This window comes from Thamnophis elegans, chromosome 9 (genome assembly GCF_009769535.1).
Source record: "Thamnophis elegans isolate rThaEle1 chromosome 9, rThaEle1.pri, whole genome shotgun sequence".
Lineage (NCBI taxonomy): Eukaryota > Metazoa > Chordata > Lepidosauria > Squamata > Colubridae > Thamnophis > Thamnophis elegans.
Window position 1 is genome coordinate 51529918 of NC_045549.1, and position 19832 is coordinate 51549749.

Sequence of the window (19832 nt, forward strand, 5' to 3'; positions counted from 1 at the left end):
ATCAAAGTGTGACAAGTGTCCCTTAAACATGTAGTTGGCAAAATCAAAATGTCAACTTGAATTTTGTATAAGATTTGGAACCCAAACCAAAGGGTTATTATTTTTATTTTCTTTCACTGTTTTGTCATTCAGAATGAAGATTGAAAATAAATTTTCATATTCCGGGCCTCAAATATTGATTTTATGAAAGTAAACGTGGAAAATTAAACCTTCTATTATCTCTCCCTCTCTTTCCTCTCCCCCCTCTCTCTGTTTCTATTTCTGTCTGTGTCTATATACAAAACATTGTGTCATTAGATATTTTAGGCAACCAGTTGATCAGCAGAATCTTTTATTTAAGAACTTGAAGTTTTTCTGATCAAAAATATTTATTTTTCTTTGTTTGAGAACAATTACAGAAATTGTTTTAATATTATCATACATTTTCATGGAGATAATCATGGAGATTATTAAAACAACAAAGGTTTTCTGTAACAGAAAAGAAATCATTAGTGTTTTTGTTTGTTTTGTTTTAATGAGAAGGCTTTGGGGTTTAAGCTATTACCTTAGTTGCCAAATGGCCAGAGGTGGAGGTAATTCCCAAACTTGGGAAAGTAGTAATTGCTTCTGTATCAAACATTTTTAAAGTTTTAAGTGAATTGGAATAGGATCCCTGATTTTTGTAATATTCTAGAACCCCAGAATATGCCATGCTTAGCATTGTTAGAATTACAAAATCCACAGGCATATGGATCACCCTCTTTTTTACCCTCTGGCATATGTCCAAAATAATATCTGAGGTTGTATCAATTTAGAAGTAATCAAATGACTTTTACCTCCAGATTCTATAATTGGTTTTGGGTTTTGAAGCAGCCTGTAAAATAACACCATTCTCTCACTAAGCATCAATTTCATAATAAATCATAGAATGTTTCAGGATTTTGTCCAATTGGTATTTCAAAGTCACATTCCTATTATTACCTTGGCAGTGTCTAATTGTGATTGGATCTACTTAGAGGTAGCCATAAGACAGTTCAACACAAACTATGTTTACTTTCTGGACTATTAAGTATGTAATGTAATCAGAGATAGTATGACACTTGATCAGCTCTATATAAAGCTCTCTCTCTCTCTATTTTTATATGAAGTACTGCTCTGTACATGAGAAAATATATACTGAGGAAAAACTGTAGAAATGTGAAAAACCCAGTTTTTCAAGTTATTTTTTTATAACAACTTAGGAAAAAAGAAGGGGAATTAAAGATGATTGACCAACTAACTGACCTGGTCAGTTGGAATCCATCTTCTTCCCCCATTGATTGGTAATATGTAGATTGAAGTTCTGTTGTCATTTCTTATATGATTGCCTGTGCTATGAATTGGTTTGATTGTACATTATAAGAATGAATATTCATACAGTCATATCATATTAGCAAATAGTGTATCAGCTTTCAATGCAAACAAGAAAAAACACAAAAAATGAAGTTTCAGATACCCTTAGTGGTTTCCAGGTTAATGGTAACTCTTAATTAGCCATCATGAACTTTCTCAACATAATCCTAGCTATAATTAATATATATATAATTTTAGGACATATACACAAAAAGAATATTAGGAAAAGGATGCAATGAGTATCTAGTTCCAGCTTTCGATGTGATTTGCCTATTTCTGAAAACGTTATTATTTCTTTTCTATTCCTATATCTTCAACTTGTAATTTGAAATGGAAAAAGCTAGCATGGTGTAGATTAGTGATAGATTATCTGAACCTTCTATGATTCAGTTCCAATATTTTTTTTCTGCTCATGACAGCCTTCTTGTCATTTCCGCGAGGATTTCTGGTAAGGAATCAACTGAAAATATGCACCATTTTTCTCTTCTCTCTACTGGAAACAGCAATATTTATAATGATTTATAGTGTCTCTACATGTGTGTGTGTGTGTCTGTGTGCATGCACTGCAAGCCTATGATTACAAACCCATAGTGATATTGGATGATAGTGATTTTCATAGTGATTTTTCTGCTGCAAATATTGCTGAGAGAGAGAGTGGTTTTAGTCTTCTCTCAGAAAGTGAAGTGATTTACATGCACGCACGAACACGCACATGCACACAGACACACACACAGACACACACACAATGCTAGATGAGACCCAAGGTGTAATGGAGAGAGTCTCAGAAACAGCCCAGGTCATAATAACAGGGTGTAAGATGTAAACAGCAATAGCATATGCTGTACTGCACAATCAAATAGCTGGCATTGTAGGGAGGAACATTTGCATAGTGTATGGGATAGACCACTCGCCATCAAGTCCAGACAGAAGATTCCATAAAAGGTTGTGGAAATAACAGGGCTATGATCCAGGGGTGGGTTTTCAATTTTTTTACTACCTTTTCTGTGGACGTGGCCTATTTGTGGGTGTGGCTTAGCAGTCATGTGACTAGGTGGGCATGACCAACTTGATATTATCACCAGGAGATGTCATGGATTGAGTAAAATGTGGTGAAGCTCGCTTAACAATGCTCTTGCTTAGCAACCAACATTTTGGGCTCAATTTATTCATAAGTCAAGGACTATGTCTGCCTTCCACTGCATGGCAGCCTTGTCCTAATAAACTCCTTCTCCTTTCTGGCAATTTTCCTCTCTGTTAGAGGCACCAAAATATCCAGACAAGTAAGGTTTCCTGCTGCAGCAGGGGATGACCTCTGAGTAGCCTTATAGCCCTAAGTTGCTGTGATGTTTTTTCTTTCTTTCTTCTTTCTTTCTTTCTTTTCTTTCTTTCTTTTCTTTTCTTTCTTTCTTTCTTTTTTTCTTTCTTTCTTCTTTCTTTTTCTTTCTTTTCTTTCTTTCTTCTTCTTTCTTTCTTTCTTCTTTCTTTCTTTCTCCCTTCCCTCTGTGGGAAGCAACCCCCCCAAATATTACTCCAGAAAGGCTCATTCCACAGGCCTGCCAGATAGATAATGAGATAGTGAGCAGGGAATGATCCAACCCTTTTAGAACACAAAGCCCATATTGCACAAACCCCAAAACTTCAAAAACATAGAATCATATAAGAATTCTACCTTTTATCCAGTTTGTTGTTCAGTTGACCCAGAAACAAACTGCTGAATGTCACTTTGCAAACTTCCTTTGGAGCAGCTTTTCAATTTAAAGCAGGTTTAAATTTAAAGTTTGTAGCATTAAGACTTGTGGACTTCAACTCCCAGAAGTCCACAGCCAGGCATGCTTAATATTTTTTTCAGTAATCACAATAGATAATGATAATCTCCCATACAATTTTTAATTCCCTCAGAGAGAAATTGTACTTTCTTATCCTTACTGAGATTTAATAATTAAATTATATTCTGTGTGTAAGAGCTAAAATAAAATAAATAAGGTGAAGCTAAAGGATAGTTATAGATTTTATACATATTGCATGGAAGTGATTTCAGCTTCAATAAATTTTAAACTCACAGTACCTAAAATTTAAATTTATTTTATTGTACTTTTTATTTTTGAGTAAGTTTTGTCCCTGTATTTTCTTGGCAGAATTTCAGAAGTGGGTTTGCCATTACCTCCTCCTTCCTAGGTTAATATATGGACTGGCCTAAGATCAGCCAGCTGGATTTGTGCACAAAACAGGATTAGAACTCACAGTCTCTGTTTTCTGGCTTGCTGCCTAAACATACATCAAACTGGTATCCAGTTAGATCAAATTTTGAAATGTTTAAATTTATTCTTTCTGACTACATTTCAAAACCAATTAGTTCTCTCTTTTTCTAACACTGTTACTTTATTTCAGTAGTTGTTGCAGTTAACTTAAACCTACAATATGTAGAAATGCAATATTTTGTTATATGTCTGAATGACTCAAGTATCCATTCTATGGCTTCCCACAAATAACTTGATTGAATCATAAGTGTAATCCAGTGTTTCTTCAATTGGACAGCCTCCAGATATGTGGACCCTGAACTAGGCTGAATAATGTTCACAAGAACTATTTTTTTTAAAAAAAAATAGGTTTGGAGCAATTTAATAGACATTTCCTGAGAAATATGAGTCAGTATACATTAATAAATAGAATATATAGGGAGAACCACATTTGTGTAGTTAGAAAATGACTATGAAGATTCCAATAACTTCTTGCTAAATTCAGTTTTAGATTTCTTCTGAAGAAGCTAGCAAAATGCCAATGAAACATTAACACATTCATTGGCATACACGTCATTACCCGGAAGTAATTTTATCAACTTGATTTTAATTGTCTACTATGATGCACTGCCCTATGCTGTGTTATAGAAGGTTGCATCTGATTAGTCGCAGTGGATTACGTTATATACCAAAACAAAATTTAACATTCCAGTCGCATCATATTACAAGAGGCAGCCTGTAGGCAATTTGGGTTTGTGTCTTTTGAAGGATAATTTTCATGTGCAAGATTAAAATACCAATCTGTCAAAGGTCAGCACATAGGTTGGTATCAACTATCTACTATGGAATTTGAAAGCTTGTTGTTCCATAAATTTTAAGGATTAATTTAAACAAATGATGTAAACAAGAGATCAGGAAACAGCCTTAAGAGAATCCATTCCTATAATGCTATGTGGAAATTAGTTTAGGATACAGGGGAAGAGGGCAGGGCAATGGTCCAGGCTAAGATGCCACTTACAAAGATAAGTGGCATCTTAGCATGCAGAAGGAATGTGGGCATGGCAAAATTTCAGAAGGGATCTCCTTCATTTCTTGGGCTATAAAGGTGACAGGGGTGAAGTGTACTTTAATACTTGTAAGATTCTGTTAATGTAATTACAATAAAGTAGAACTACCATTTTCACCCATTAACCCGCCCACAAATAACCCGCCCACCGAATAACCCGCAGGCTTCCAAGATCGTGTAAAATTTTCCGTATACCCCGCCCTCTTATATAACCCGCCCCTGGCTATGGGCGAAGTGACCAGGAAGAAGCAGGAGGCGAGAGGAAGCACAGGCGGTGCTCGGCAGCCCGGATTCTGCTTCGCCGCCAGTTCAGCAGCTCCTCGCCTTCTCTGGCTTGGAAGTCCGGCAGGAAGGGAAGGTGGTGGCGGCGGCAGCGCAGCTGTGGCTCCGTTTTCAGGCCAGCCGCCGCCTCCCCTTCCCTTCCTCCCGGACTTCCAAGCCAGAGAAGGCGAGGAGCTGCTGAACTGGCGGCAAAGCAGAATCCGGGCTGCCGAAACCTTTCAGTGAATATGCTAATGAGGAAGGAAATTAAGATGTTCTCCAGGCTCTGGATCTCTGCAGTCACTAACTGTAGATCTTTTTCTGCCAATCTCAAAAGCATGGAAGCAAAGCAGCCACATAACTAATCTTATATTTGTGTGGGCGGGCGAGCGGGGGGAAAGGCAGCCGCGGTGGTCTCCATGGTGGGCCATGGTGGGCTTTTGGCGGCGTGTCTCCCCCTCTCGGGAGGGAGCGACCAGGAAGAAGCAGGAAGCGAATGCCAGCCAGCATCCCTGCCTTCTTCCTCCGAGAGCCGCTTCTTTGCCAGCCTCTCATCTGATCGGTGGCAGGCAGCCCCCGTGACACACAGACCCTTTGCTGCCGCGCGGGGCGAGCGCTGCCGGGGAGAGATCCGGGGGAGAGGAGGGAAAAGGCGTCCCGAGCAGAAGTTTCCCTTCTCCTCCCCTCCCGCTGACTTCTCCCCAGCAGCGCTTGTCTCCAGCCGTAGCAACCCTGGCGGCTCCCAGGGAGACTGAAAGGACGCAGCGGTCTCCAACCACCGAGGAAGGAAGAGGAGCCGGCCCTGGGCTGTTGGGAGAAGCGCCCTAACCCTCCCTTCCCTTTGGCAGCCGCTTGGCAGCCTCGCCTTCTCTGGCTTGGAAGTCCGGCAGGAAGGGAAAGGGAGGCGGCGGGAGAGCTTTTCCTCCCGGAGTTCAATAAAGTAGATGGAAGGGAGGGAGGAAGGGTCCCTCCCTCTTACTTTCCGCCCATTGAGATGAACCAGAGCCCTTCTTGAACCAGAGCCGCTTGCTTGATATACTGTCCATCTATCCGTTCCTCCATCCACTCTTCCTAAATAACACCGAAACCTTTTAGTACTTTTAGCCATGCTTATCTGGATGGTCATGATGTGTCTGGGCTACATCACAAGGCTGTCAGTTTCAAAGCCATATACAACAGCACATTTAAAACCAAGCCTATTTAAGTAAGGTTATCTGTTTCCCATAAGATGAGTAGCTCATATTAACTATAGAAAAGGCAGCAATAACAGGATAAGTAAAAATACAAGTTATGTTTTGTAATTAGTTTAGAATAATTATGCTTAATTTCTGGTTCCCAAAATTTGCTTATCTCTTAGACATGAAGAGATTTTGCAGTATAAACAAATAAGGATTATTTTCATAAGTTTTCTCTGTTATAGCATCATAAATATGAAATGCTTTTCTCAGAAATCTGTTAGATACTCACTTACAGCAGATTATTAAGACACATCTGTTCCATTAAGAATTTATGTATGGTTAGTGACCACTAAAACAAACTAGGCAAAAAGCTCTGGTTTGCTTTTCTTGTTGATTTGATTAATTTATATTGGTTTATTGAAGTTTATAGTATATATTTATTGTTACCATTCTTGTGTGAGTGTGTGTTATTGCTATGTGATATTTCTGAGGAATAATTTGATTCAATGGCAATTAAAACACTTTCAAATTGAAGGTTTGAATTATATTTCTGGTGTGAGTCAAAATTTTGAACTGAACTAGGTTTTCAGATTACTTCTATAAATTAAGAAGCAAATTGATAATTCATTGGACTTATTAAGCAGAATTTCAATTATTGTTTGCTTTTCTTTTATTGGGAGGATAAATGGTATAATGAGTTCTCCATATTGACATGAAAAGCTGACAATAACTTGCCTATTGAGCTTGGGAAGGAAATAGACTATGTCATTTGCTGCTGTGCTGTTTGTGTCTTACCCCGTAAGTCAATTTTGTTAAGGTATGTTGTTTCATGGAAAAGAAATAGAAATTTGTATTTATTCTACTCTACTTTTACTATCCATCCTTACCCATAACCTTTTATTCTTTATCCTTATTCCTATTCAGAGGTGAACTAATGTTTAAAGTGCCAAAGAAGCAAGAAAGAAGTGAATCAAACCAAACACTGGTGCATGATCACATTCAAGGCCATTTTCAGGGGCAGAATATGGTAACCTTATTGCTGAAGGACTGGGGACTGGATGATACAGTTCACTTGACTGCATGCTAATTTATTATGATTTAGTAGTGCCATTTAAAGTTAGGCTATGGATAGAAATAATCACTTTCTTATCTGGGCTTTGTACATACTGGATTTCTTGGAATAATCATGCCTAGGTTAGTAAAATGATACAGTGTATGATATCCCATGGGTCAGAAAAAATCAAGCAAAAAAGCAAAATCAAACAACAACCCCAAGACAACTACTTTTTACTGCCCACCAGATCCTAGATTCTTCAGCTCTTGAGATCTGAAATCTTGTAGAGGATTTACTGTGCATAACAACTGATATATAAGCTTCAGAGTTTACTATTAGTACATCCTTATGAACAAATGCATATATTAGGAAGAAAAAAACCTTGGTTTGATCAGCTGTGTACAAGTCAGTACAGTTTAATCTTAGCCTAAAAATGCATGAATCCATTAACTGACTTATCACTAGAAGTCAACCTCTACTGTAGATATTTAAAAAAGCAATAACTGGAACACCTATTACAGGCCACAGAAAACAAAGTCTACTCTCTAGAAGAGAATTGAAAGAATTTCAACCAACAATTGAAGGTAAGATTATAGAGATCTTCTTCCAGTTGTTCATGTCAGCTAATCCATCAAATTGGCTACCAAATTAGAAAGTAAGAAAAATGTCCTTGACAGTGCATGACTATACTGACTAAAATGGCAAGGCAAAACATATATCTTAAGTCTAAACAAGCAGAAAAATACATGGAAATCTCAGGCAGGAACTTTCATAATCCCCATAAGTATAAGAAGGGGAGATAATATGATACAATCAGACTTCCAAGACACTATTAAATCCAAGTGTCTCAATGACCAATCTCAATAAAGTAGTTTTAGCCTTCCTATGCAGTTGATTCTTGATATGGTCTACCAGGTGAGTTGACAATAGTCTCCCAGTTAGAACTTGTCAATTAATGAGACAATTAAAAAACATTAAATGTCTCATTAACAATTTGATACCTGCTATATAATTAAAAAGGAACCTTAATTGGTGGGCTACTATTCTTGCTTCTTATTCATCCATATCAGTAATAGTTTCATATACCTAATGACTGGAACCTGTCTCTTACTATTTCACTCTTTAAGAATGATAACAGCACAGATTCATTCAATTATACACCAATTAGTATCCTAGTATTCCCAGTAAACTCTACACACACTTCTTATTTTATAAGCTTCTTGAGTGGTTATAACAGCAGGAAAATTTTGCTGATGAACAAGCAAGCTTTAGGGAAATTAGATCAACCATGGATTAATGTGCTATCCTGCAGTTTTTGGCAGTGCAATATATGCATGCACACACATATGTTCCCTATATGTCACTTTTATTTATCTAAAATCAGCATTTCATTTTATATCTAAAAAAAGCTGTTGAAATCAACTCTGAATTAGAGGTTCTATTCTTAATTAGAATCTTGCATGATAACACTATCACATAAGTTAGATGTAGCAGTAATGGCCAGTTCTTTACAGATATTTCTAAGCAGAAAAGTGTGAAAGGGGACTGTAACTCTCCTTAGCTCTTAATATATATATATGTCAACTCTACAGTCACCACTATAACTATAGTGTAATTCCACCCAGCCATAATATATTGTTAAGGATTGCGAATCTTGGAGATGTGTGGTATATAAATTGAATGAATGAATGAATGAATGAATGAGCAAACAAACAATAAATAAATAAATAAATAAAGTCCTCGGATTAGGAATGTAATGGAGTCTGCCAATTAAATTAGTAACCTGAGGATTCATAGGGGTGAATCACATAACTCGAACATGATCACTCCCTGTTTCGCCCACATTTTCTAATTGAATGCATGGGTCGTTAAATGCATGAGATATCTCAGGATGGGGAAGACCATGAGGTGCCTAGTGCTTCTGACACACAAGGCATCCCTCGACCTACTGAGATATCTCATGCATACCACCTCAGCCTGCCTGACAGGGTCACTTACCTTACGTAGATCTTGATTAGCGATTGACTGTGTCTTCTCCAGTCTCTCTATCACAATTTTGCCATGAGCAACGGCTTGCCAAGGCCCGCAGGGACCCAATGGACTCCGGTCATCTTTGCAAAAATCTTTTGCTGGTGAGAACAGAGCCTGGGAGGGGTGATCATGTCCCCTGGGGCCTCTGTTCTTTCCTCAACTCCTTAGCTGACATAGAGCCTGGGCTCTGTTCTTGTCGGCAAAGGCCTTTCCTCAAGTCCTTTGCTGATGAGAACAAAGCCTGGCCTCTATTCTCAGCAAAAGAGACCATGAGAAAAGTCCTTCACTGATGAGAATGGTGACCCAGAGTAATGTGTGCCCCTGCTGGGCTCTGTTCTTGGCAGCAAAGAACAGAGGAAAAGCCTTTGCTGATGAAAATGGAGACCCAGAGGAACACATGCAGCCATCCCGGGCTCCATTCTCAGTGGCAAAGGACTTGATAAAAAGCCTTTGCACTGTAAACAGAGACCCAGAGGGACAAGGGCACCACTTCTGGCCTCTGTTCTTGGTGACAAAGACTTTTTGCAAAGATGGCAAAATGCTTTTCAAATGGAGGGAAGGTCTCAGTTGCTTCCATTTGCAAAGCTTTTGCCACAGGTCTTGTCCAAGCCTCCATTTGCAGAGAACAGAGGTCTAAAGTAAAGTGAGATCATGTGAGATCAGTAGTGCGAGATCGGGAGGAAGGGCCAGCATCTCAACGGTATGCATGCAAACTTTGAGGCTCAGGGGGTGGCAATATCCTATCACTTGGGGGGGGGGCTTGTCTGAGCCTGAAACTGTCTTGTAGGGACAGTGAGGAATGAGAGCATGGGAAGAGGTGAAGGGGATGCAGCAAACCTTCTGGAACATCTGCAATAGCTCTTGACCCAGATGGGAAGGAAGACAGCCATTGCAAGCTGTCAATTGAATAGAGCCGGGGTGGCGCAGTGGTTAAATGCAGCACTGCAGGCTACTTCAGCTGACTGCAGTTCTGCAGTTCGCTGTTCAAATCTCACCAGCTCAGGGTTGACTCAGCCTTCCATCCTTCCGAGGTAGTAAAATGAGGACCCGGATTGTTATTGGGGGCAATATGCTGACTCTGTAAAACCGCTTAGAGAGGGCTGAAAGCCCTATGAAGCGGTATATAAGTCTAACTACTATTGCTATAAGAGTGGAGGCGGCTTCACAAAAAGAGAGAAGGAAGCAGCTTGGAACATCTGTGTGAGATCGTGATAATACCCTGCGGCACACTGTATTCAAAAGTTTGTTTTTTCTCCCTGATTGATTGACTGAGAACAAAGTGAGAAGGTGAAAGGGGGGGAATGGATTACCCCTCCAGGAAGCAGCGGCAGAGGCTTGGAGAAATAGAGAGCAGTCTGGATAAGTTGATTGCCAGTGAAATTTTAAATTTTGATATTGATATTTGAAGAAATTGAAATCTGAGATTGGTCTTGAAATTTTCTTTTTTTTTCCTTTCCTAACTACTCTTTTCAGTAACAACAGTGCCATCTGGTGGCAACAGAGTGAATAAAAATGGCCTTGCATAGTGATTTGATAAACAGTGGTGACAAAACCACTCTTTGGCGCTTTTGTTTTTCACTTTCATTATTATAAATTTGGAGTTCTGGAATTGTTTTGGAATTTTTAGAACTTGGAACTTTTGCTTATATTAAGAATGGAAATTATTTTCTTTAGGTGGATCTGTACTTGGTTCCTTTTTTTAAATCAACTTCTTTCTGAATTTTCCTTGTAATTTTCCACTTAGTGGGTACTTACTGGATTTTTACTTTTTACTTTTATTTTTTCTCTTCCTTTTTCTTTCCTCTTTTTCTCTCCTACTGTTGGAGTTGGAGGGAATAAGGGGGATTAAATATATATTTTTTATTTTACAATTGGGGTCATTTTTTTTACTACTTTTTCTCTCTTTGCTCTCTTTGTAGAAATTTGGGTTTTTTGTTTTTTTGTTTATGTTTTTGTCTTTCTACCTTCAGCTGCAATTGGATTAAGGTAACAAGAACCTGGAGCTTGGAGGAAATAAGGGGGACTAAAGACATATTTTATTTTACAATTGTGGTCAATTTTTTACTATTTTTTGTACTTTTTGTTGGAATTTAATTTTTTTCTTTTTACTTTACTACTACAATTGGCTTAGATAACAAGAACCTGAAGCTTGGCCCACCAGACTTGGAGAGGCGGCCTTCAAAATTTGGATTTTCCCCCCTCTACTTTTCTCTTTTTTGATATTTGGATTATAAAACAAATCAACAGGATGAAAAAGATAACAGCATATTCCTCATTGATAGCAACAACCTCCAGCTTACAGTACAAAAATCATCAAATACAACAATACAACAAGATAAAGCTAGTATGGAGTTAAAGAGTATGTTACAGGCTATGCATGAAGACATCAAAGAAAGAATGGTCAAAGTGTATGAAGACCTAAAAGAAGTTAAAGAGATAATGGGAAAAAATGAGCAGAAATTGCAGAAAGTGGAAGAAAAGGTGGAAATAACAGAGAAGAAAATGGAGGAGATGGATTATAGACTGACAACAACAGATAAAAAGCAAGAAAAAATATTTTGTGGGAAATGAAAAAGGCTGATTTTTATTAAGTTTCCAAAATATTGAAGAGAAAAAGGAAGAGAATCTAGCAGGAAAAATTGCTGAAATATTGGCAAACGGACTGGAAGAACTCAAGGAAAAGATGCTAAGCAGGATTGATGAAATTTACAGGGTCCATACAAGATATGCTATAAGAAATGAATTACCCAGAGAGGTAAACGTAAGATTTACTAAGAAAACACTGAGAACAGAGATCCTGCAAGCTGCAAGGAACATCACAATAAAATACAAATCTAAAGAAATAATACTCCTTAAACAAGTGCCAAGAAGGGTGAAGATAAGAAGAGAATATAATTCCTGATCAAATGCCTAATAAAAAAAGGAATTAATTTCAGATGGTTAATACCAGAAGGAATACTAGTAACTTGGCATGAACAAAGACATAGGCTGGATACAGTAGAGAAGGCAGTGTTATTTTATGAACAATACTTTGGACTACAAGAAGAAGAGAGATGGAGAGAAACGAGGAACAAAACTACAGAAGAAGAGAGAGAACTAGCTAAAGAACAAGAAGAAAGGGTGTTAAGAGAAGGAGCAAGAGCAAAAGAGATGAAAGAACAAATGTAGATGAGAGTGACTAAATCAACTAAAATGACAAATAATTAAGACATGGAAGAAGAAATAAAAATAATCTCATTAAACATAAATGGACTAAATTCAAGCATAAAAAGGACATTTAATAAATTAGAGAAATTGAAATTAGATATAATATGCCTGCAAGAAGTACATATTAAAAAAACAACACAAAAATATTTGGATTATACGAAATTGGAGAAGCTGTATATGACATTTGCCGATCAAAGCAAAAGAGGTTTGGCACTGTATTAAAAAGACAATACAATGAAACCAAATATTTGAAGACAAAGAAGGAAGATATTGATAGTGGAAATGATGAATAATAATAAAATATTAATGGTGGATATATGCGCCAAATGACATCAAGAACAATTCTTTAGAAAACTCCACCTAAAAGATAATAGAATATGAATATGAAGAAATATGCATATTAGGGGACTTTAATACAATAGTAAATATTGAGCTGGATCATAAAACTGCAAAGTTGCATAAGAAGTTAAGGAGAATGCCTAAAACATTATTTACAATGATGGAGGAATTAAGTCTACAAGATATGGATGAAGACACTTGAGAGAAAAACAATATACATTTTACTCAAATAGTCACATATTGTGGTCAAGAATAGATATGATTTGGACAACAATAGATCTAATTGCTAAAGCACAAAAGATTGATATAGAAACAAATAAATGGGCAGACCACAATCCAATAATAATGACATGGAAAGGTCAGAGAAAAAAATGAGATGGACATTAAATCAAAATCTATTAAATGAAAAAGAATTTCAGCATATATGGAAAAGAATTGAACTTTTTAAAAAAAAGAGATAACAAGGAAGACATCCCTACAGAATGTATGGGATATCAAGGCATATACTAGAGGACTAGTAATGACTTATCTAGGAAAAAGAAACAAAGAAAACAGACAAACATGAAAGAAGATAGAGGAGGAACACAGGAGACTGAAAATAGAACTACAAAGAAACCTACAAAATATTAAAAGTAAAAATTTGATGGACATAGAAAAACATAAATTGAATTTAATGGAAAACGAAGAAGTGACAAATAAAGTAAAAGCCACAAGACAAAATTTCTTTGAAAACACAAATAAACCAGGACAATGGTTGGCATATAAGATGAAAAAAAGAGGGGGGAAAATCATAAATCAATTATTAGACCAAGAAAGGAATATTTATAAAAAGGAAAAAAGGGAAAAAAATAATAGAAAAATATTACAAGGAATTATACCAGCAAGACACAGTCAAGCAACATCATGCCAGAAGTATTCAATAAGCTGTTATTGAAAGCAAAAATATCAGATTCTTGATCGGAGGCCTGTAAATCTTATCCCAAAGAAGAAACAGATTTGCAGCAAATAAAGAACTATAGACCAATTTCTTTATTAAACTTGGATTATAAAATCTTTGCATAGATAATGGTGGAAAGACTCAAAAGGCTGTTAAGTGAATTTATACACTCAGATCAAAATGACTTTTTACCTAAGAGACAAATTAGAGATAATATGTGAATTATATTGAATTCATTAGAATATTACAAAGTACACCTTGGGAAACAAATGGCATTGATATTTTTGGATACACAGAAAGCTTTTGATAATGTAAATTGGCAATTTATGATAATGCAACTGCAAATGATGGATTTGGGGGAGGGATCATAAATAAAACTATTACAAAGAACAACAGGCTAAAGTGATGGTAAATGGAGATATGACAGAAAAAGTGCCGATTAGAAAAGGGACCAGGCAAGGGTGCCCACTATTATTCATATGACAACTAGATGTTTGAACAGAAAGATAAGGCAAGATGAAGATATAAAAAGAATGAAAGTTAAAAAGGAAGAATATAAATTGCAAGCATTTGCAGATTACTTGGTATTTTATTATTGAAGATCCAATAGAAGCAGGTTCAAAACTACTAGAACAAATGGAAGAGTATGGAGAAGTGGCAGGTTTGAAAATGAACAAAGATAAACAAAAAATTTAGTGAAAAACATAACAGAAAAACAGAATAAGAGAGAGAAATAATGAGAGAAATTAGATATTCAAATAGTTTAAAAAAGTGAAATATTTGGAAATACAGTTGACTTCGAGATGTGTAACTATTAAGGAAGATAATTATTATAAACTAAGAAATCAAATTGAAATGGATATAGAGAAATGGAAATACTTACAGCTATCATTAATGGGAAGAATAGTGGTAATTAAGATGAATATATTACTAAGAATATTATTTATTCCAAACAATACCGATAACTGGAAAAAAAGTACTTCTAAAAATAAATAAAATAATAGGAAAATATATTTGGCAAGGAAAGAAAGCGAGAATTAATATAAGAATGCTACAAGATTCTAGGATTAGAGGTGGATTTGGTGAAATGAATTGGGAAGTATACTATGAAGCAACAGCTTTAATGTGGATAAAAGAATGAATATTACTAAGAAATGCAAGGTTATTATCCTTGAGGGACACGATATGCAACTGGGTTGGCATGCATTTTTGTGGTATGGGAAAAATACATGGTTATTTTCAGAGACACTATGTAAGAAATGGTTTATATGCAGAATGGCAAAAAAGCACTAAATGGAAGTACCAATGTGGCTTTCAATGAGGTAAGTTTTGACACATCCGAATATTAGTACTTTGAAAAGATTATTAGGTACAAAGACAGCGCAGGAGAACAAGGGATTGATATAGGATGGTTTAAACAAATGCAAATACAAACAAGATATGAGAGTTAAAGAATATGGTTTTAATATGGAAAACAGAATTAGATAGGATACTCATGGGAACAGATGAAAAAATGATTAAAATGTACAGTTATCTACCTAGAATACATTTAGAAGAAGAGGTTAAAGAAACAATGATAAGATGGGCAAAAACTTTGGATATACAATAGAGCTAGAAAAATGGCAACAACTATGGGAAAGGAATTATAAATTGACAATGGCAACAGTATAAAGAGAATTTATATAAACTGTTTATAGATGGCACATGACACCTGAAAGATTAGCAAAAATGTTTAAGGATAAATCAGCTAAATGTTACCAATTGCCAAAACATATTTATAATATGTGGTGGATGTGTAGGGACACAAGAAGCTATTGGGTTAAAATACAAACATGGTTAGAAAATGATACATCAACCCATAGAGTTTAAGCCAGAGGTATTTTTATTGGGTATTCTACCAGAGAAATATAGCAAAGAAGATTCATATTTGATTGTTCAAATAATAACAGCAGCTAGAATTGTATTTGCACAAAATTGGAAAGCAGACAAAATCCCATAGGAAGGGGAGATAATAAAGAAGATATTAGACTGTGCAGAAATGAATAGGTTGACATTGAGAATAAAGGACAAAGATGAATCAGGACATGGGGGTGATTTTATGAATGGCTTGAAAAAATAAATAAATAGAAAGAAAAAGGAAAAAACATGAAATAAATATCTCAGATGACACATAAGTAACATAGGGGGGGGGAATAATAAAATATCAAAATGTAAATATACAGGTGGAAAAATAATATGAATTGATATATATTAAATAACAACTATAAGAAATATATCTAAGAATGAATTTGAAAGGAAAAAAAAAAACTTTTTACCCAAAAAAAGTAGTGTCAGATCTATTGCTACTGATCTCATGTGATCTGGTAGTACTTTAGGCCTCCATTCTCTGCAAACACACCAACAGCCAGAAGCAGGCCAAGAAAACAAAGGCTTGGTAGATCTTCGTATGGTGAGTATCCAGAGGCCCAGCACAGGCAGGGGTGGGAATAGCGCAGGTAAATATTGCAGAACCTTTGCAGTCATTCATAAGGGTGAATGATGCTGTAGTGCTACAACATTCATAACTTTGGCACTGTGTCATAAGTACTGCTAAGTGAACTGTCGTAACTCGGGGATTACCTGTACTTAACAAAAGTTAGTCACCCTCCTTTATGTAGATGAAATAACTTATATTTCTCATTATATTCTACATTTCTCCTGTTCCAGAGACAGAGATTATAGGAAGCTTGCTTCCTGTTATTCAGGATACTGCTTATAAGCGCTATGTACTTAGAGCTCAAAGCATTGTTAGAGACCCCATACATCCATTTTACCGTCTTTCTGTTACTCCCCTCTGGGCAGATGTTTCAAAATATTTCTAGCAAGACTACCAGATTCTGTAACAGTTTTGTTCCCTATGCCATTCATCTGGTAAACTTGCACGATGTGTTTTTCTCACCATGTACATGTATACATTCAAACTAGACTGTGTTGCTTGCCTGTATCATATAATATATGTGGGTATATGCATAATTTTGTATTTATTTTTGTTGTCATGTTTATGTTTAGTTTAGTTTAATAAGATTTGTATGCCGCCCACTCCCTTGGGACTCTGGGCAGCTTACAGGCAAGGTAAAAAGAAACATTTAAAAATTAAAAAAAAATACAATTATTAAAATTCCACATCATGCATTCCGTCTAAGTGGGGCTGGATATTGATCAACAGCCCTAGGCCTGCCGGAACAGCCAGATCTTGGTGGCTTTATGGAAGGTCGGGAGGGTGGTAAGGGTCCGGATCTCTACAGGTAGATCATTCCACAGGGCCGGCGCAGCTACAGAGAAGGCCCTCCCCTGGGGGGGCTCCAGCCGGCATTGTCCAATCGACGGCACCTGGAGGAGGGCCAACCTGTACGATCTTGTTGGTCGTTGGGAGGTAAGTGGCAGGTAGCCAGGTCCTAAACCATGTAGGGCTTTAAAAGTAATGACTAGCACCTTGAAGCGTATCCGGAGACCAATGGGGAGCCAGTGCAGCTCGCGGAGAATGGGTGTAACATGGGTGTATCTAGGTACACCCAATATCGCTTGTGCGGCTGCATTCTGAACCAACTGAAGTCTTCGAACACTCTTCAAGGGCAGCCCCACGTAGACAGCGTTACAGTAATCCAGTCTTGAGGTGAGAGGGCAGGAGTGATCATTCAAAGTGCTTCCTCGTCCAGGTAGGACTGCAACTGGGCAAAAGACCCCCTGGTCACAGCCGACAGATGGTGTTCTAACGTTAGCTGCGGGTCCAGGAGGACACCCAAATTGTGGGCCCTCTCTGAGGGGTGTATAATTTCACCCCCTCAGGCTAAGAGGTGGAATGTCTGGACTATCCTTGGGGGGCAGCATCAATAGCCACTTGGTCTTGTCTGGATTGAGTGCAAGCTTGTTCACTCCCATCCAGACCCTGACAGCCTCCAGGCACTGGCACATCACTTCCACTGCTTCACTGAGTTGGCTCGGGGCGGACAGATACAATTGAGTATCGTCCGCATATTGGTGATATTTTATCCCATGCCGGCATATGATCTCACCCAGCGGCTTCATGTAGATATTAAATAGGAGGGGGGACAGGACTGAACCCTGCGGCACCCCATATTTGAGGGGCCTAGGGGTCGATCTCTGTCCTCCAACCAACACCGACTGTGACCTGTCCGAGAGGTAGGAGGAGAACCACCTTAGGATGGTGCCTCCCACTCCCACCTCCCATAAACGTCGCAGAACGATACCATGGTCAATGGTATCAAAGGCCGCTGAGAGGTCAAGAAGCACTAGGATAGAGGAATGTCCTCTATCCCTGGCTCACCAGAGATCATCGATCAGCGCGACCAAAGCAGTTTCTGTGCAGTAACCAGGCCTGAAACCCAACTGAAAGGGATCCAAATAATCTGCTTCATCCAAGGTCCGCCGGAGTTGAAAGGCCACCACCTTCTCAACAACCTTCCCAACGAACGGGAGGTTGGAGACTGGGCGATAGTTGTTTAAGACGGCTGGGTCCAGGGAAGGTTTCTTAAGGAGAGGTCTCACCACCGCATCCTTTAGTGGTGCGGGAAGGATCCCTCCTGAAGAGAGGTGTTAACAATCCTCTGGAGCCAGCCATGTGTCACCTCCCTGCTGGTCGAGACCAGCCAGCAGGGACACGGGTCCAGTAAACAGGTGGAGGCACTCACTGCTCCCATGGCCTTGTCCACTTCCTCAGGAGCGACAAGTTGAAACTCGCTCCACGAAATCCAATCAAGACCTTCCCCTGGCATCTTGGCTGGTACCGTCCAAGTGGAGTCCAGGTCCGTCCGAATCCAAGTGATTTTATCCGACAGAAACTGAACAAATTCCTCAGCTCTACCCTGTAAGGGCTTGTCCGCATCCCTCCCTTTCAAGAGGGAGAGGGCTATCCTAAACAGGGCTGGCTGGGCGAGATTCTGCAGATGCAATAAGAGCGGAAAAATGCGAACATTTTGCCACCTGTATCGCCACTAGATAAGTCCTAATGAAGGCTCTTAATTGTGCTCGGTCGGATTCGGAGTTACTAGCCCTTCAGCATCGCTCTAGGCGTCTCTTTTGGTGCTTCATCTCCCAGAATTCCTCAGTAAACCAAGGAGCCGTCCTGGATCCACTGCCGTGGAGAGGCCATAAAGGCGCAATCCGGTCTAGAGCCTCCGCCGCTGCTGAATTCAAAGCAGCGACCAAGGACTCCGCTGGACTGTGGGCCAGAGAGTCAGGTATCTCACCAAGTGCCGTCTGAAATCCCATAGGGTCCATCGGGCACCTGGAGCAGAACCACCTAATCAGTTCCCCTCTCTACAGTGGGGGATTGGTTTCCGAAAGTCAAGCCTCAGTAGGAAGTGATCTGACCATGACAAGGGCAAGATCTTAATGCCCTTCAAATCTAGATCATGTCTCCACTGCTCCGAGAGAAACACGAGGTCAAGCGTGTGACCCGCTGTATGAGTCAGAACCTGAATTACTTGGGTCAAGTCCATGGCTGTCATGGAAGCCATGAACTCCTGCGCACCATCAGAGCGTTCGCCGAGCGATGGCAGGTTGAAATCCCCCAGCACTATAAGCCTGGGGAACTCAACCGCCAGCTTGGCTACTGACTCGAGGAGCATAGGCAGGGCTGTTGTAATGCTGTTGGGAGGTAGGTATGTTACAAACAAACCCACTTGACCCCCAAGGTCCAACTTCACCAGCAGGGACTCAAACCCAACAATCTCCGGAGCAGGGATCCTACGAGGAACTAGTGACTCTTGGATGATGACTGCCACTCCCCACCCCTTTTTGGTGTCACAGCTGGTGGAGCACCTGAAACCCTTCTGGGCACATTTCAGTGAGGGGGACTCCTCCCTCATGGCCCAGCCAGGTTTCAGTAATACATGCCAGGTCTGCCCCCTCTTCTAATATTAGGTCCCAGACAAGGGGAGCTTTGTGAACCACAGACCTGGCATTTAGCAACAGCAGCCTGAGACCAGGGCCCCGACAACTCTCGCCATCTGGTCCTGGAGTGGAGCTAACAGGGCCGGAAGGGGGGATCGCTGTGACATAGCGAACCCTCCTTCCCCAGTAATGGCTAGCCCTATAACTCCCATCAAACCTGCCTCTTGCAACTATGACTGGGATGTACCGGCCCATCCCT